Source organism: Micropterus salmoides, unplaced genomic scaffold (assembly GCF_014851395.1).
Source record: "Micropterus salmoides isolate LMB-PRFRI ecotype aquatic unplaced genomic scaffold, ASM1485139v1 Ms_hic_scaffold_15, whole genome shotgun sequence".
Classification (NCBI taxonomy): Eukaryota; Metazoa; Chordata; class Actinopteri; order Centrarchiformes; family Centrarchidae; genus Micropterus; species Micropterus salmoides.
Window position 1 is genome coordinate 29,953,388 of NW_024040596.1, and position 14,634 is coordinate 29,968,021.

Here is a 14,634-nt window from a genome sequence, read left to right on the forward strand (position 1 = left end):
TTTTGTATGACCTTAATCCACTTAAAGGTGTAATGTGTAAAATATGGCCAGGATTTTAAAAATGTACTAACATTATCAACAAAATCTGAAGAAGTAACAGCTCTGACTTCCTGTCACGTTGGAGGTACAGCCCCCGGTTAGTGTTACAGAAACACAGATGGCTGAAGCTCTCGGCAAGCAACCTTTATCACCATCCCAACTACCCACTCCCAGCAACAAACCACGTTCATGGCAAAGAAAAGAAGCGATTTTAAAAGAAGCAATAAAGGAGTAAATATTGGCGTGGTTTTCCACTGATGGAGACAGCTCTTGGTGAGTAAAGAGATGCGGTTTTATGCTGAACTCACACCGTTTCTTTGAGACTGGTAAGTAACATCTAACATTAGAGAAAGGTATCTTTAGAGCAACTAATGAAGACATAAACCATACTGAAAAACATCCAAATGGAGCTAAGCAAGATATAACATAAACTATAGGCTGACACCACAGGTGAAGATTATGAGATATCAGTGTTTTTTCACTGACTCTCAGAGTTCATAATAATAATAATAATAGGGAACTCAGCATACATAAGCAGAGGTAGCGTGGGTGCATGGGCGTGGCCGACCCAGGGACCCAGCTTGGTTGGGGACTCCCTGCGTGGGCCACCAAGTTTAGGCTTTGTCATTTTACTGTAGACACAGCGTGGTCCAACAAGAATAAATAAATCAGCTACACCACAAGAATGGCAATTACCAACAAAAAACACTATATTCTAAGCAGCACATTTAAAAAAAAAAAAAAAAACATAAAGTAACAGTTGTATTTCAAAGAAATGTGAAACTTATCAGCAAATTTTAACAAAACTCTCTTCACCGTAATGCATCATGGGAATTCTTCAGGGACGGACGTAGGCTACTATGTATCACCCTGGCGCCCAAAAATCAATATGTGCAAGCCAATTTACGAGCACAATGTGCTGTACAATGTGTGTACAGTGAGCAATCCACGCGCCCCATCGCTAATCGTTCTAAAAAACAAAGCTGGTGTCAGTCAAATGAGAGTTGGAAGAAAGGCAACTAGTCACCGGAGCACCGAGAGAGATCCCGGGGGGGTCTCTCTCACTAGCACTACTTAAATTATTTCTTTTTATTTCGTTTATTGTTGATATATGATCTAGTCTGCACAGGGTATTTTCTTTTGAAAATTGACCAGATTCTTTATGCCATTTCTGTGTCTGTCTTCTTGCCCAGTTCATCTGCTCTATGCTGCTTGACGTGTCTTCTGTCAAAAACACGCTGGCTGCGTATTCTCTCCGGAGCAGAGCTAAGAGATACTTCTGGTATGAGCACAAGCATTGACTAGAATGAGCGCGATATGCTACAGCAACCGGAACGCAGACGGACTCAGTGGACTTTGGGAGTGAGTCCGGGGTCATGTAAACTTGGTATAAAAGACTTGGTAGCAGGCGGGCCCCGTGACGAAACTCCGCCCCCACCGTGCTGAGAGGCTAGCTCTGCCACCGTCAGCATACTTAGGAGAGTTGGCTTCACAGGGAAGTACAATTAATTGTGTCATTTGCATAACAAAAGAAACAAATACAATGTCTACAGATCAGGGAGGGATATACACATGGAAAACAAAATTGGTCCAAGAATTGATATGAGGCACACCTTAATTGTAAGAGAATGACTTAAAATTGTTAATAGAGACACAAAACTTCCTATTTAACAAACAAAATGTCTAAACTAGTTCAATACAGTACCAGATATGTCCACCCAGCACCTCAGTCTAGCAAAATGCCATGGTCAATTGTATTAAAGGCAGCACTCAAGTCCAGCAGCAGCAGAATTGAGAACATGTCAGTGTCAGTGTTGATTAAAAGGTAATTACTGACTTTCAGAAGGGCTGTCTCAGTACTGTGATGCTGACAGAAGCCAGACTCGAAGATGCCATTATTCTCCATAGCAGTAGGAGCTGCTTAGAAACACATTTTTCAAGAATCTTTGAAATAAAAAGGCAGTTTAGAGATTGAGAGATAATTGTCTAGGATGGGGGTATCAAGGCCAGTATTTTTTTCGGACTTATTGGTTTCAAAGTAATCCGAGACACAACCAGTCGTGAGCGAGCTGTTTAAAATATTAATATTAATTGGATTGTTATTAATTCCACCTTTCCTGCAAAGTGTACTACAGTTTCACAACATGCATCTTGGCTGAACAGTTAATCTCACCTCCAAAAGTCACTCAAACCCCCCAAAACACTTCATACAAGTCTCAAAATAAACTTGTTCAACCAAAACACTGGCAACATTTCTCACTCAGAAAGTAAAAATTGTCACTCATAACACACTGACCTACAAAACATTAACAATAGGAAGCATTACGTAAATATAATGAACTTTTATCTTCAAAATATGACAGATTTTTTCATATAAATCAGTATTTCATACAGAATACTGTTGTTCTCAGTCACTTTGGTACATTTCTCAGATCAGAATTGAAATTCTGCTTGTTCAGCCTTCACATCATCTAGTTACTTGTGCACACAGCAATTTCTCAGTCTTTTAAGAAATAGCAAATTGCAAATGGTTTGACACATTTATGCAAATGATTATTAGTACAATTGTCTGCTGTTTCCTACATTATCTATTGCTTATGTCATGTTAATCACTATGTATTATACTGTTATATGAAATAGTCTGGGGGGGGGGGGTTGCATCACAATAAATTACAGTGCATACAGTAAAAGTCTAACTATGAATCCTGTCCAACCCTTTTAATGTATAACTCTGTACTGTTGAAACTGATCTATGCCAGACAGAAAAAGTGCAGCCTTGTGCATTTTCAGTCATTATCATCCAAACCTTAGCAGTACAAATAGTTTTGCAAATGTTAAGGATCAGTCTAGAAATGTACCAACGCGACTCAGAAAAACTGCAAGAATAACATATTTTCATTTTATTGATTGTACTATATATAACAAGAACGAATCAGAAATACAGGAATTTGCTTCAATATGATTTTTTCCATTTCACTGCATTCATTAATTGTGAAAAAAGTTCCTGAAATTTCAGTGCTGCAACACACTTTTTCTCAGTTGTTTACACAGTAAAACAAGTACCTGAGACACAGCCTGTAATTGATGCACCTTGAACCATTTCTGCTAAAATAATTGCATTTCCTGCTTTACACTCAGCTTGCAGTTTTACAGTAAACTACATTCAAAGCACTATACACATTTCTCTACGCACACATAGACATAAATTTAAAATGTTTGTAAACATTCTGCTATTCTGCTGTTCTATGTATTTCTGTCTTATTACTGCAAAAATGCAGCAATGTGTTTTTAACAGTTTTGGACACAATGTGTTGGCATTTGAAAAATGTACTGCAGATATAGTAATGTAATAATAAGAGTGTTTTGCAGGTGGTGGGACAATAATGACAAAACAGTTTGTGGATTTGGAGAAAGTGGTTTTGTGAAAATGAAGTTTAGTCCACATACACTTCTGGAAATTGGAATATTTTGGAACAGATGATAAATAAAACTAGAATGTGTTGCAATAAACTATAAGTAATTAAAAAAGTTGTTATAAATTATAGTTGTTATATATCTGATTTGTGAACTTTAAGAAGAAATATGAAATAAAGTACCCGTATATTAACTTTTTTTAAGAGATAGACATAATGGACAAAGCAGAAATATATTGTATGTAACAATACTTTCAAATCAGTGCTCTTAGGTTTACCCTAATACTGTGACTTGGGGCTGCTATCTCCATTAGGCAGGAAATACAGAATTGTATTTAGCTTCTAACTACACCAGATGTGCACCAATATGTGTGTGTGTGTGTGTGTGTGTGTTCAGGTGTTAAAGTAAATTGCTTACAGATGACACTGGTATGGAGAGCAGAGTGGGGATTGAGATTGGAAGGCAGGACAGGGGGAACACACTGGTCCTCCCTGAGAGAGGAAACAGAAACTTATCTCTCCTGCCATAACCATTTCACAAAAACCTTTTACTAGATTCTGTGATCTTCTCTCATTATGTTGTTTGTTCATCTGTAGCATGTGTTTGAAGTGCCAGTGTGTGTGTGTGTGTGTGTGTGTGTGTGTGTGTGTGTGTGTGTGTGTGTGTGTGTGCTGTTACTTGAGCGTATGAGAGTTTTGCTATGCTTGTGTAAACCAATTTTAGATAACATTTTTGTGAAGTGAGGTCATTTTGGCCAGACATCAGATGTTTTATGGTTTTAGGGTAGAAAATTGATTTATGGTAAGACTTTTCGTAAAGATTAACAATAGCACTGTCCTCACTATATTGAAACTGACTTTGGATTGAACCCTATAATTGTTATGTACATTTTTTCTATTTTGCTTTACACAAAATACTTACATAGTCTAAGAGCTCAAGCATGGTGGTCTGACTTTGGCATCCCAATTGAATTGGACTATGCACAATCAACTATGATGGCAGATGTGAGGCAAAGGGTTGCTAAACAGCAATGATAGATTGGGTGTTGAACTCATTTCAGCTCATACTTTACATCCATGTGCAGGAATTTAACTTTAATTAACCTAAGACAAGGAGATGACAAGACTCCATGAGGTGCCAACCAAGCTGTGGCGGTCTTGGGGGGTGGCAACAAGGGCCAGTGCCTCTGTAACACAGACCTATGCCCCCCCAAAAAACAACAACAAAAGTAGTCAACTACATGTATAGTGAATGGAAGTCACTAAAGAGTGAGCTATATCGTTTCCTTGTCATCATGGTTGAGTTTCACATGTGCTGTACCGATCACCACCAATCAAGGCTCAACAACTGTCCGACCTGCAGCCTCTCCGCTCCTCTGCGTCTGCCTCCACACACAAGTGCACATGGATCGAAGTCAGCCAGCTGATCAGCGGACATTGACGACAACTACGCTGGTTAGTGTATGTAGGCTACATGGTGCAATAAAGACTTAGCCAGTGAAAAGCCAATTCTTTACCAACACTCCTGTTTAATAAGCATAAACACACGCAAAACAAGATGTTTTAATTTGCTCAGTCTCTCATCCACCGCAGCTGTGTTTAGGTTTTACACAAGCACAGAGCTAGTTCAGATAATAGCTTATTGTTACAACCAGGCTAAAGTGAAAGCTCTCTGTTTTTAGTAACTGTTCAGCTTAGTTTGCTGCTTACATTTAAATATGGCACATTATAAACTCTGTTGGTGGAAACAGACCGGGCCTCCTCTGTACCAGCAGCAGCAGAGGGAGGAGGAGGACAGGAGACTGAGCTGTTCATTCTTTCTAAACTTCACTCAATATGTTGATGTCAGGAATATGATTTATTTTACTGACATGTTAGATTTGTTTCCAGTGAGATATTGGTGACTTTGCTGTTGTAAATCCTGTAGCTGCTCTAGAAACAACATTTAGTTAATAAAATTTTTTAATAATATATGCAATTATTTAGTAATAAATAAGACTGATAAGAGCTTTGATAAAGAACTGATCCAATGAGTATTACCAATACAAGTGTGTTAATAAAATCCTAATGATCCCAACTCGTGAGAAAATGTCCGGGCCATCTCTGTGTTCTGGTTTTAAAATCCGGCCCAATAGAATATGTAATTGAACAGGCCTGGTCTACAGTGATCATAGTAATATATCTTCCTTGCAACAAAATGTACATTAAACTGTATGCAGCACTGTAGACAATATTGTACTCCATGTTTCCTTTGGATATTGCTGGAAATTGTCCCCCTCCTTAAAGGGTAAATTACTATCATAACAATTTAATGCAAATGATGCAAATGAAAATGCAAATGCTCTATATTTGTATAGCGCCTTTCTAGTCTTTTCAACCACTCAAAGCGCTTTTACACTACATCTGCATTCCCAGTCATACACTGAGCCTAAGTGCTCACAGTATCACAATAACAGTCACAATAACAGTAGCCTACTGGTCCTACCAGGCTGGACATGCAGTCTACCAAAATATGTATCCCCCTTTATAAAGCACAGATGATGGCCTACCATCAAGTATTTAATTTTGTGGATACTTCACATCAGGACTAAGGAGAAGTATATGAATAGAATATGGAGAAGTTTCTATTTTCCAAGCAATTATTTCAGACTGTATTTTCAACCTGCCATAAAACGTACACCCCCTTTTTAATGCACAGATGATTGCCAAAGTATTTAATTTTGTGCATATTTCACATCATGACTAACAACAGGGGTGAATGTGGAGAAATTTTTTGTTTCCTAGCAGAAGTTATTGTGGGATACAAAATACAAACTGGGATCGAGAGAATGTCTAGTACACTAGAGCTTCTATTGATCATTAAGCCTTACAGAAGTGTTGAGCTAAAGTTAACAGGAATGTTTTTTTTGTATGATGTAATTTAATAAAACTATAACTAAGTTACTGAAAAGATCCTGTTACTGAAAGAATAACTGTAACTTACTGAAACATTACATTATATACTAAACAAGACATTTTGAAAGCTTGAACATTGCCTTTGTCTCTTTTGTCCCAGATTGAATGGGCCCCTCTGACAAAACAACTGGCTCCAGCCTGGCCCCTTTAATAAATTGGTCTAGAACCGCCAATGCGACCAAGAAATAGTCTGCCACATGACAGCACATAACATACCACGTCATTTATATGTTTCTGTTTTGGGGTGGATTATACAGATGAGTTTGTCGAGTTCTTGAGGTGCTGGTAGATTTTGTTACTTTTGCACAGAGCCAGGTTAGCTCCTCAAGAGTGTTTCCATCCTCTCATTTAACTCTCAGCAAGTAAACAAACATGTGTAGTTCCCAAAATGTTGAACTATTTATTTAAGGTTAGGGTTAGGGAATACAGTCACGGTCTTTACAGGTATAGCAACATGTGTTACTACAACTCACAAGTAGAAATGTGTGTCTGAGTATGTGTGAAACTGTGTGTTGGTGCATGTTTATGCATAGGTTTTTGCATTCTATCTGTATTTGTCAGTGTGTGTGTGTGTGTGTGTTTTTGTCACTGTGTGCTTTATGTGTCACTGTGTGTGAGGCGTTGCTAAGGGACAAGCTGAGATACAAAGCGAAAAACTATTTGTACAGGCCATTTCCTCCGTAGGGATGAACCCAGTCCTTGAAATCTGCAAAAAGACTTGACATTCTGTTGTAGATGTACTCATCACAGTGTGCATCTGTTTAATCTCATATCCCCCGAAAGCTGTGCTTTATCTCCATTATTTGTATGATTCAGATCAGCAGTGAGGATCAGGGAGAGGCAGAAAGGCTTGTGGTGTTTCCTTTTTTCTGCTTCGTCATCTCCAGCTTCAAAGCTCAGCATTTCAACATCTGAGGAAGTTATAGACAAACACTGAAACATGCAATCATTACTAAGGTAGGAGGAAGGCATAAAACAGTCTTTTATTTAGCAATTTCTGCACAGTGGGAGGCTCCCACCTACCTCAGCCTTTTGGTCTTAATGTTCTTTACTTAGGCATGTTGTTTTGTTTGTGAAATAAACAATGGCAACCATAAATGGAAAAACATGGATGGATTTTTTTAGATGGATGTTAAAGCACCATGATCTGCATGCTTCATTTATGAAATGAACAAATCACAGATTCAGTTTCAGTCATAAAGAGAGTATGATAAAATGAAAACTAAGCTCACCACTGAGAACTACAATATTCCAATACAGAACATTCTTTAAATGATGGAAAGCATATCTTTGCCATTTGAGCCTAGCCTATGTGATTAACGTCGTAGACTGATAATTCTTTTTTTTCACCCTAAACGGGGTCACTAAAAATTGGAGGAATTTTGAAAGACAAAAGCTAAATAGGAAGCAGACATGTCTAACAGTTGGCCAAAAGGGAAAAAAGCTAAAGAAAAAATGTTCTAGGCCCACAAGGAGTTATAAAATGGAAATGTGTTGAACACATGAGGAGCACAGCTGCGTACCAGCCTTCTATGATCCCATTTCCTTTGATTTCCCTCACTCTTACTGGGATTAAACACTGATATTCTGGAATGACACCAAGCAGTCCAGATGATCCACACTGGTGGACATCACACTGATGTCGCCTTTCACGATCTTACCTGGATTTTCATCTGACCTGTTCTACAAACTTAATAAAAATATAGTCTCTTTTTCTAATGTGGTGAAACGTCATTAAAGACACAATAAATGAACAGTGATATGAGAAATCCCTTGGCTCATTGTCAAGACATTGCACTCACACTTTGGGAGTCACAGGTCATGCTGGTCAGGAGGTACCAGTGCACTGCAGGGCCTAGAGCTAAATGCTCACATTTACGATGCTAAAAAACTGATGTTTAGTAGGTATATTCACCATGTTCTTACACCACCTTAGTGTGTGTGAGTTAACATCAGTGGTGTACAGCAATTAATTACATTTCCTAAAGTATTGAACTTAAGTATAAATTTTAGGTAGTTGTACTTTACTAGAGTATTTTGCTTTCATGCCAAGTTCTGCTTCTACTCTACCACATCTCAGAGAGAGAGATATTGTACTTTTTACTACACGACAGCTTTAATTACTAGTTACTTTACAAATTAGGATTAAACACAAAACATTTAAAGACTAAAATATGTTTTGTTATAAATTAAACTACCCAACATTTTATAGAATTATAGATGACACGATTATTCGAGTGACATGGAAATGAACTGGCAATGACTTTGATCATCTAAGACATTTTTCATGTAAAAACATTTTATGGTTCCACCTTCACAAATGTGAAGATTTGCTGCCTTTTAATTATTTTAATTTATTTGTAATAATTTTGAGCTTTGTACTGTTGGTTAGACAAAGCAAGCATTGTAAACGTGTCACTTCCGGCTCTGCGCAACTGTGAAGACGTTTCTCACTATTTTTAGAAGAGAAAATAATAACCACATTAATCCATAATGAAAATAATCACTAGTTGCACTTTGATACAAAATAGTTCAGAATGAGCTCCCCTCAACAATTACAACAGCAAAATCCTGCTTTTACATTAACGCATGAGTAATAATAAAAATCTAGTCACAGGGCATTTTTCTTTCTGCAATGAGTGTTTTTACTTTTAATAATTTGACATTTTGAGAATTTGACATTTTTGAGATTATACATTTTCAATGCTGGAGGTTTACTTGTAACACAGAATTTATACAGTGTGGTATTAGTACTTTTACTCAAGTAAAGCATCTGAATACTTCATCCACCAACACACACAAACACATATAACTGAGTAACTTGAATTATTATTGAAAGGGCAACCTGTTTATAGTGAATGCCATTGTTTAATAAATAGTAAAGTTTGCCTACTGTATAAATTATGTTTGTCATGTCAGCAACCCCTGACAAACATACTAATAGTACATTTGACTTTTAAAAGCAGGTACTTTTGTACTTTGAAGTAGAAATTTAAATTGCATGACTCCTCACTGCCCTGAGCTCTCTAATAATGACACATTGTTAATGTGCACAGCTTCATATATCCTGTAAGTCATCCTTGTGTTATTGGACAATTGTGATGACAGTGCATTGATAGAGCCAAGAAAACAGCTGGTATAAATTGCAAAAACTTTAGAAACACAAACATTTACCCATTTAGAACTCTTACTTAAACAGCGACCGTTTAGTGATTATAAATATATGCTCAACAGAACAGCATCAACACCGAAAGTGAAGCTATTATCTTAAATAAGAGACTTAACTTTTATGTGTCTTCTGTATTGGCTTTTATTTGGATGAGAGGATTACTAATGCCACTGAAAATGCAAGCTGCTAAAAGTGAAAAAACAAGTCATCTCCGTCCAAGTGTCGTTACTTAAGTATTTCTTTGAAATGCATTCACATGGCATGGCAGTATTTTTTTAACAAACCGCGTTGAGCTGAAGAACTCCCTAACATGTCCAGTCATGTGATGCTCACATATTTCCATTCCATTTTGGGTTTGGAAAGCCATCCTGGAATATTCCTCTCTTAGTTTTCCCATGGCCAACCTCAGGCCCCTGTTACACCTCTTCTTACATGACGATGGAGTAACTTACCACACCTTCTTCCTACACCACCCACTCACTCTCTCAGTGGGAGGTAAACTTAAAAATACGACCAGATACTGTAATTTTGTAATCAAGGACAAAACCCTCTAAGTTGTGGACCGCTTATGTTCTAAAGCGTTAGTGTTATCAATAGTTTCCAAATACAGAAAATATGACTTGCACTCAAGGGCATACGTAGTGTTTTATACAAGCTTCCTGCAAAAGTCTATTCTGCAAAAAAAGTAGCTGCAGTTTCTTTGGCTCCCACTCGTCCCCACAAAAGAGGCAGGGACTGAATGTCTTTCCAACACTTAACTGTTGCTGTAACTTGCTTCTGGTGTATCACATCTCCCTCTTGCTCTGCCAAGTGCAGCCGCACAATCCCCCCGCCTCCGGTGCTTCTCTGACTCACCAATCTGACCGAACAATGCCCACCATTGAATTCTCAATGGGTGTCTTTAATTGACAGCTGGAATCTATTAATGCTGTAGCCAGTAGCCATGGCTACTCCACAATAAATTACATACGTACATATTCATGAATGAAAATACATTTTCAGCTGGATTCAAGATGGAAACATGGTCAGACTTTGTCTCTTAGTCCTTATAGTTGTCCTGAAAAGGCCATTCAGAGTTGCAGAAGTTTAGGGGCTGACTCACTGTACAGTCGCCTTTTCCACCCCTGGTCCATGAGTGGTATTTACCTTGAGAAGTTATAATTTCCATGATTTGAATAAATGAGTTTACTTGCTTGACATCTGGGAATAATTTTTGCTCACCAGGCTTACAGCTTCGTTCTTGTGTCTCTGTTAATGTCAAAGAACAGCGATGACAATGTTTCACACTGCAGGCAGGGATAGGGGTGTTAACAACAAGACTTGAGTGCTGACATGTTTCAAAGTGATAGTTGTGCAAATCTAATGTGCAATGTGCAGTGTCTCTCGCTTTAAATCAAACTGAAGTTGAGGCCACATGGATACTGAACTAGCTGTTTGTGACTGGACAAAGTTTGCAGCCAAACATGACTCATTTTAAAAGACTATCCAATTTACTTTCATGACACAAAAGGTATCCCCAGTACCATGTAATCATGAAAAGCCCTAACTATGTAGCAGGGTGTACCGTGTGGTGTGATGCAGCCAAGTGTCTGACAGGGTGGAATAATGTTTAGGGCTTTGGATCAGTATGTTCTGCTTTACAGGTTCACTTGGGGAAGCAGCAGTTACGTAATGGCAGAGGCACGACAAACGCTTCAACATGGGAGTAAAACAAACACCACTTTGAAAGGATGGATTGCTATATGTAGGAGCTGCATTTACCGTTACTCAGTGCTGTATTTAACAAAGAACAGCAACTTCAGGTCAAAAGGTCACTGGATAACTGAAGTTCAGTGATACTCTGCTTCATATAAAGGGTTTATCCTAATCACCTTTGTCACTGCACATCCATTAAACACTCAATCAGAGTGCATTTTGTTTGTCTTCTCTGCTTCATGCTCCCTCTCCTTCTTAATTCAAGAGGTGCTACTATTAAAATGCTTCTTTATTCTCTCTTTGTCATCCTCCTTCATGCTGAGCTACTAAAGTGATTGTAATACTGTTCAGTAATCTTGTTTACATTAGGTGTGGCGTGGGTTGTGTGGGGTGTATTATGCTGCTGGTGTATTATGAATCCATCATTGGTTGAAAAACTACACAATGCGCTAAAGTTATGTTTGTGATGAGTGATCAATCAGTGTTTTAAAAGCCAAAAAACAAAATTTTAAGGCCAATGCTCAGTGTCCAGATACAAGTGTCTTCACTTCCAGTCCTCCAATGGTTTTACGCAATAGTTGAACACAAGGAGAAGGAGCACACGTAGTAAAAATATATATATAATATAGTTTGTTAAACTCTGTGTTACTTGAACATTTTTAGCTGTGCTCCTAAATTTCCTTGTGCGCATGCGCATACTGGTGTAGGAAGCAGATTGTGTACTCCACAGTTGCAGAAGATTCAGTGAAAGAAGAAAGTACACTACTACAGACAACAAAGTATAGTAATGCTGTATAACCACACCAGAGATTTTTTGCGTGGACTGACAACGAGGTGGAACAGTTACTGAAAATAACACGGGAGTATAAAGTGATTGGGAGTCATCGTAAAGCAACAGTGACAAAAATATTTTAGTAAAATTACCAAAACAGAAACAGTGTCAGTAGCATTGTGTTTTTGCTTTGCATGACTGATAAGACCCAATCAGGAAGCCAAATTTGTGTGTCTACGTCATTGTTTTTAAAGTCTTTTCTCACTAAATCGCTACCCTGGAGTTCAAAAACGAAAACAGGGTCTGCAGTTTTTCAAACTTATCCGTTTTAGGTCTTCAGATTCGCCATTTTAGTTTGGAAGGCAGGTGCAAACATACCAAAAGGTCTGCGTTTTAAGGCAAATATGTGGTAGTGTTGATGTAGCCTCAGTCTGGCAGTGCAAGAAACTCAACCAATCAGATCATCAGATAGGTTTCTTCAGTCCTTCTTCTCTAAACCTGTTTTTGCAGGTAAAACCACTTTGAGTGTACCCATATTGTTATTAATAACTGGCCATAATTAAAATATAAAAAGCCCAACTAGAGCAAGTAAGTAAGTCAGGAAGAACTGTGATGGGTGTTTCCAGTGGACAGTTTGGTGATCGTTTCACAGTTCTCTCTAAATAAGTTTGTCCTGTCTGATAATCTGATTGTGAAAAGAAAGAAGTTCTTTTATTCGCAGACATGGAGAAATGGATTTGTGCTTCTATTTTCTCCAAGCCCTATCAGTGTAACAGTGTGACTCAGCATGAGAAATATCTCCTTTCTGCAGCCAGTGCAGAATGCTGCTGCCAGCCTGTTCACACTCACTAAGAGATGAGACCTTATTTCTCCAATCCTAGCTACCCTTCACTGGTTGATTGACAATTCTGGAATTGATTTTAACAACACACAAAGCCTGGTGTGTCTTTTGCCAGACAACTTGCACACAGCTGTTGCCCCCAGTAACCCTTTTGGAGAAAACATAGGTGGGAACAGCAAAGCTGAATCAGAATCAGCTTTTATTGCCAGGTATGTGTACACATACGAGGAATCTGACTCTGGATTGTACATTGCTCACGATGTGCTTACTCATACAAAAAATACAGTAATAAAATTAAACACATGCTACAGTATAGAGAACACGTATGTACACTGTAAAAACAAAATTGACAGATTGAGACAATAGTTCAGTGAGCATTATTACCATTATTATTATTATTATTATTATTATTATGTACATGTCGGAGGTGGAAGTGATATACAGGTGTACATACACATACATGCATACATGTACACATGTACACAGTGTGAGGGGGCATAGTGCAAAGGATGCTGGAATAAATAAGTATTATGTGCAGGTGTTATGTACTTGGAAGTACAGTAGGTGGATTTGGTATACAGTATGTACAAAATGAAATTATAACAATATGAACAGCTCTGAAATAGAGAATGATGAATAAATAATGAGCCAGTAGCAGTAGTAGCCAGTAAACAGGTGGCAGAGTTACTGGGTTATTGCACAGGAATTGTTCCTGACACTGTGAGTCAGAGTCAGCTGTTCATCAGAGTGATGGCTTGTGGGAAGAAACTGTTCCTGAGTCTGTTGGTTTTGGCATACAATGCTCTATAGCGCCTACCAGAGGGGAGAAGCTGGAACAGATTGTGTCTAGGGTGAGACGGATCTGCAGTGATGTTTCCTGCCCATTTCCTGACTCTGGAAATGTATAAGTCCTGAATGGAGGGCAGGTTGGCACCAATGATCTTTTCTGCAGTCCTGACTGTCCGTTGTAGTCTGCTCCTGTCCTTTTTGGTGGCAGATCCACCAGAAAGTGATGGATGGGCAGAGGACAGACTGGATGATGGCTGTGTAAAAGTGGATCAGCAGGTCCTTAGGCAGGTTGAGCTTCCTGAGCTGACGCAGGAAGTACATCCTCTGCTGGGCCTTCTTGATGATGGTGTCAGTGTTGGGCTCCCACTTCAGGTCTGGGATAAAGTAGATCCCAAAAACCTGAAGGATTCCACAGCAGACACAGGGCTGTTGAGTATGGTGATGGGGGGGGGGGGGGGCAGAGTGGGGAGGCTCCTCCTGAAGTCCACAGTAATCTCAGAGATGAGGCTTGTATAACATTGTGTTATAGCTAACTCTTTTGATGTGTACAGACATTTGTGTGCTTAATGGTACAGTGCATTGCTGCTGCATTTCAAATTCAAGGCTGTAGATGTAACTCATAACTGTCTTGCTGCCTGCAGATGGCTGAAGGGATTTACTCAAATGAAGGGAAGGGTTTCCTGAAGTCTAAGTCGTTGTGCATTGTAGAAATCACCCATCACTCTATATTTCATGCCTTTCTGCCATTATTGCTATAATTGCATTAAACATGTCCATTTAATGTTTCTAGTAGTTGAAGAATATTCAAAATGTTAAAAGCAATGGTTTGACAATTTGTGAAATAGGCACAGTTGGTTGAGTTGGATGAGAAGATCAATACCACTCAGTAACTGTCTGTAAAAAAAGTGTGTTTTAGTCAGCTATGTCAGTTCTATAAATCTAATCAACCTAACAACCAACA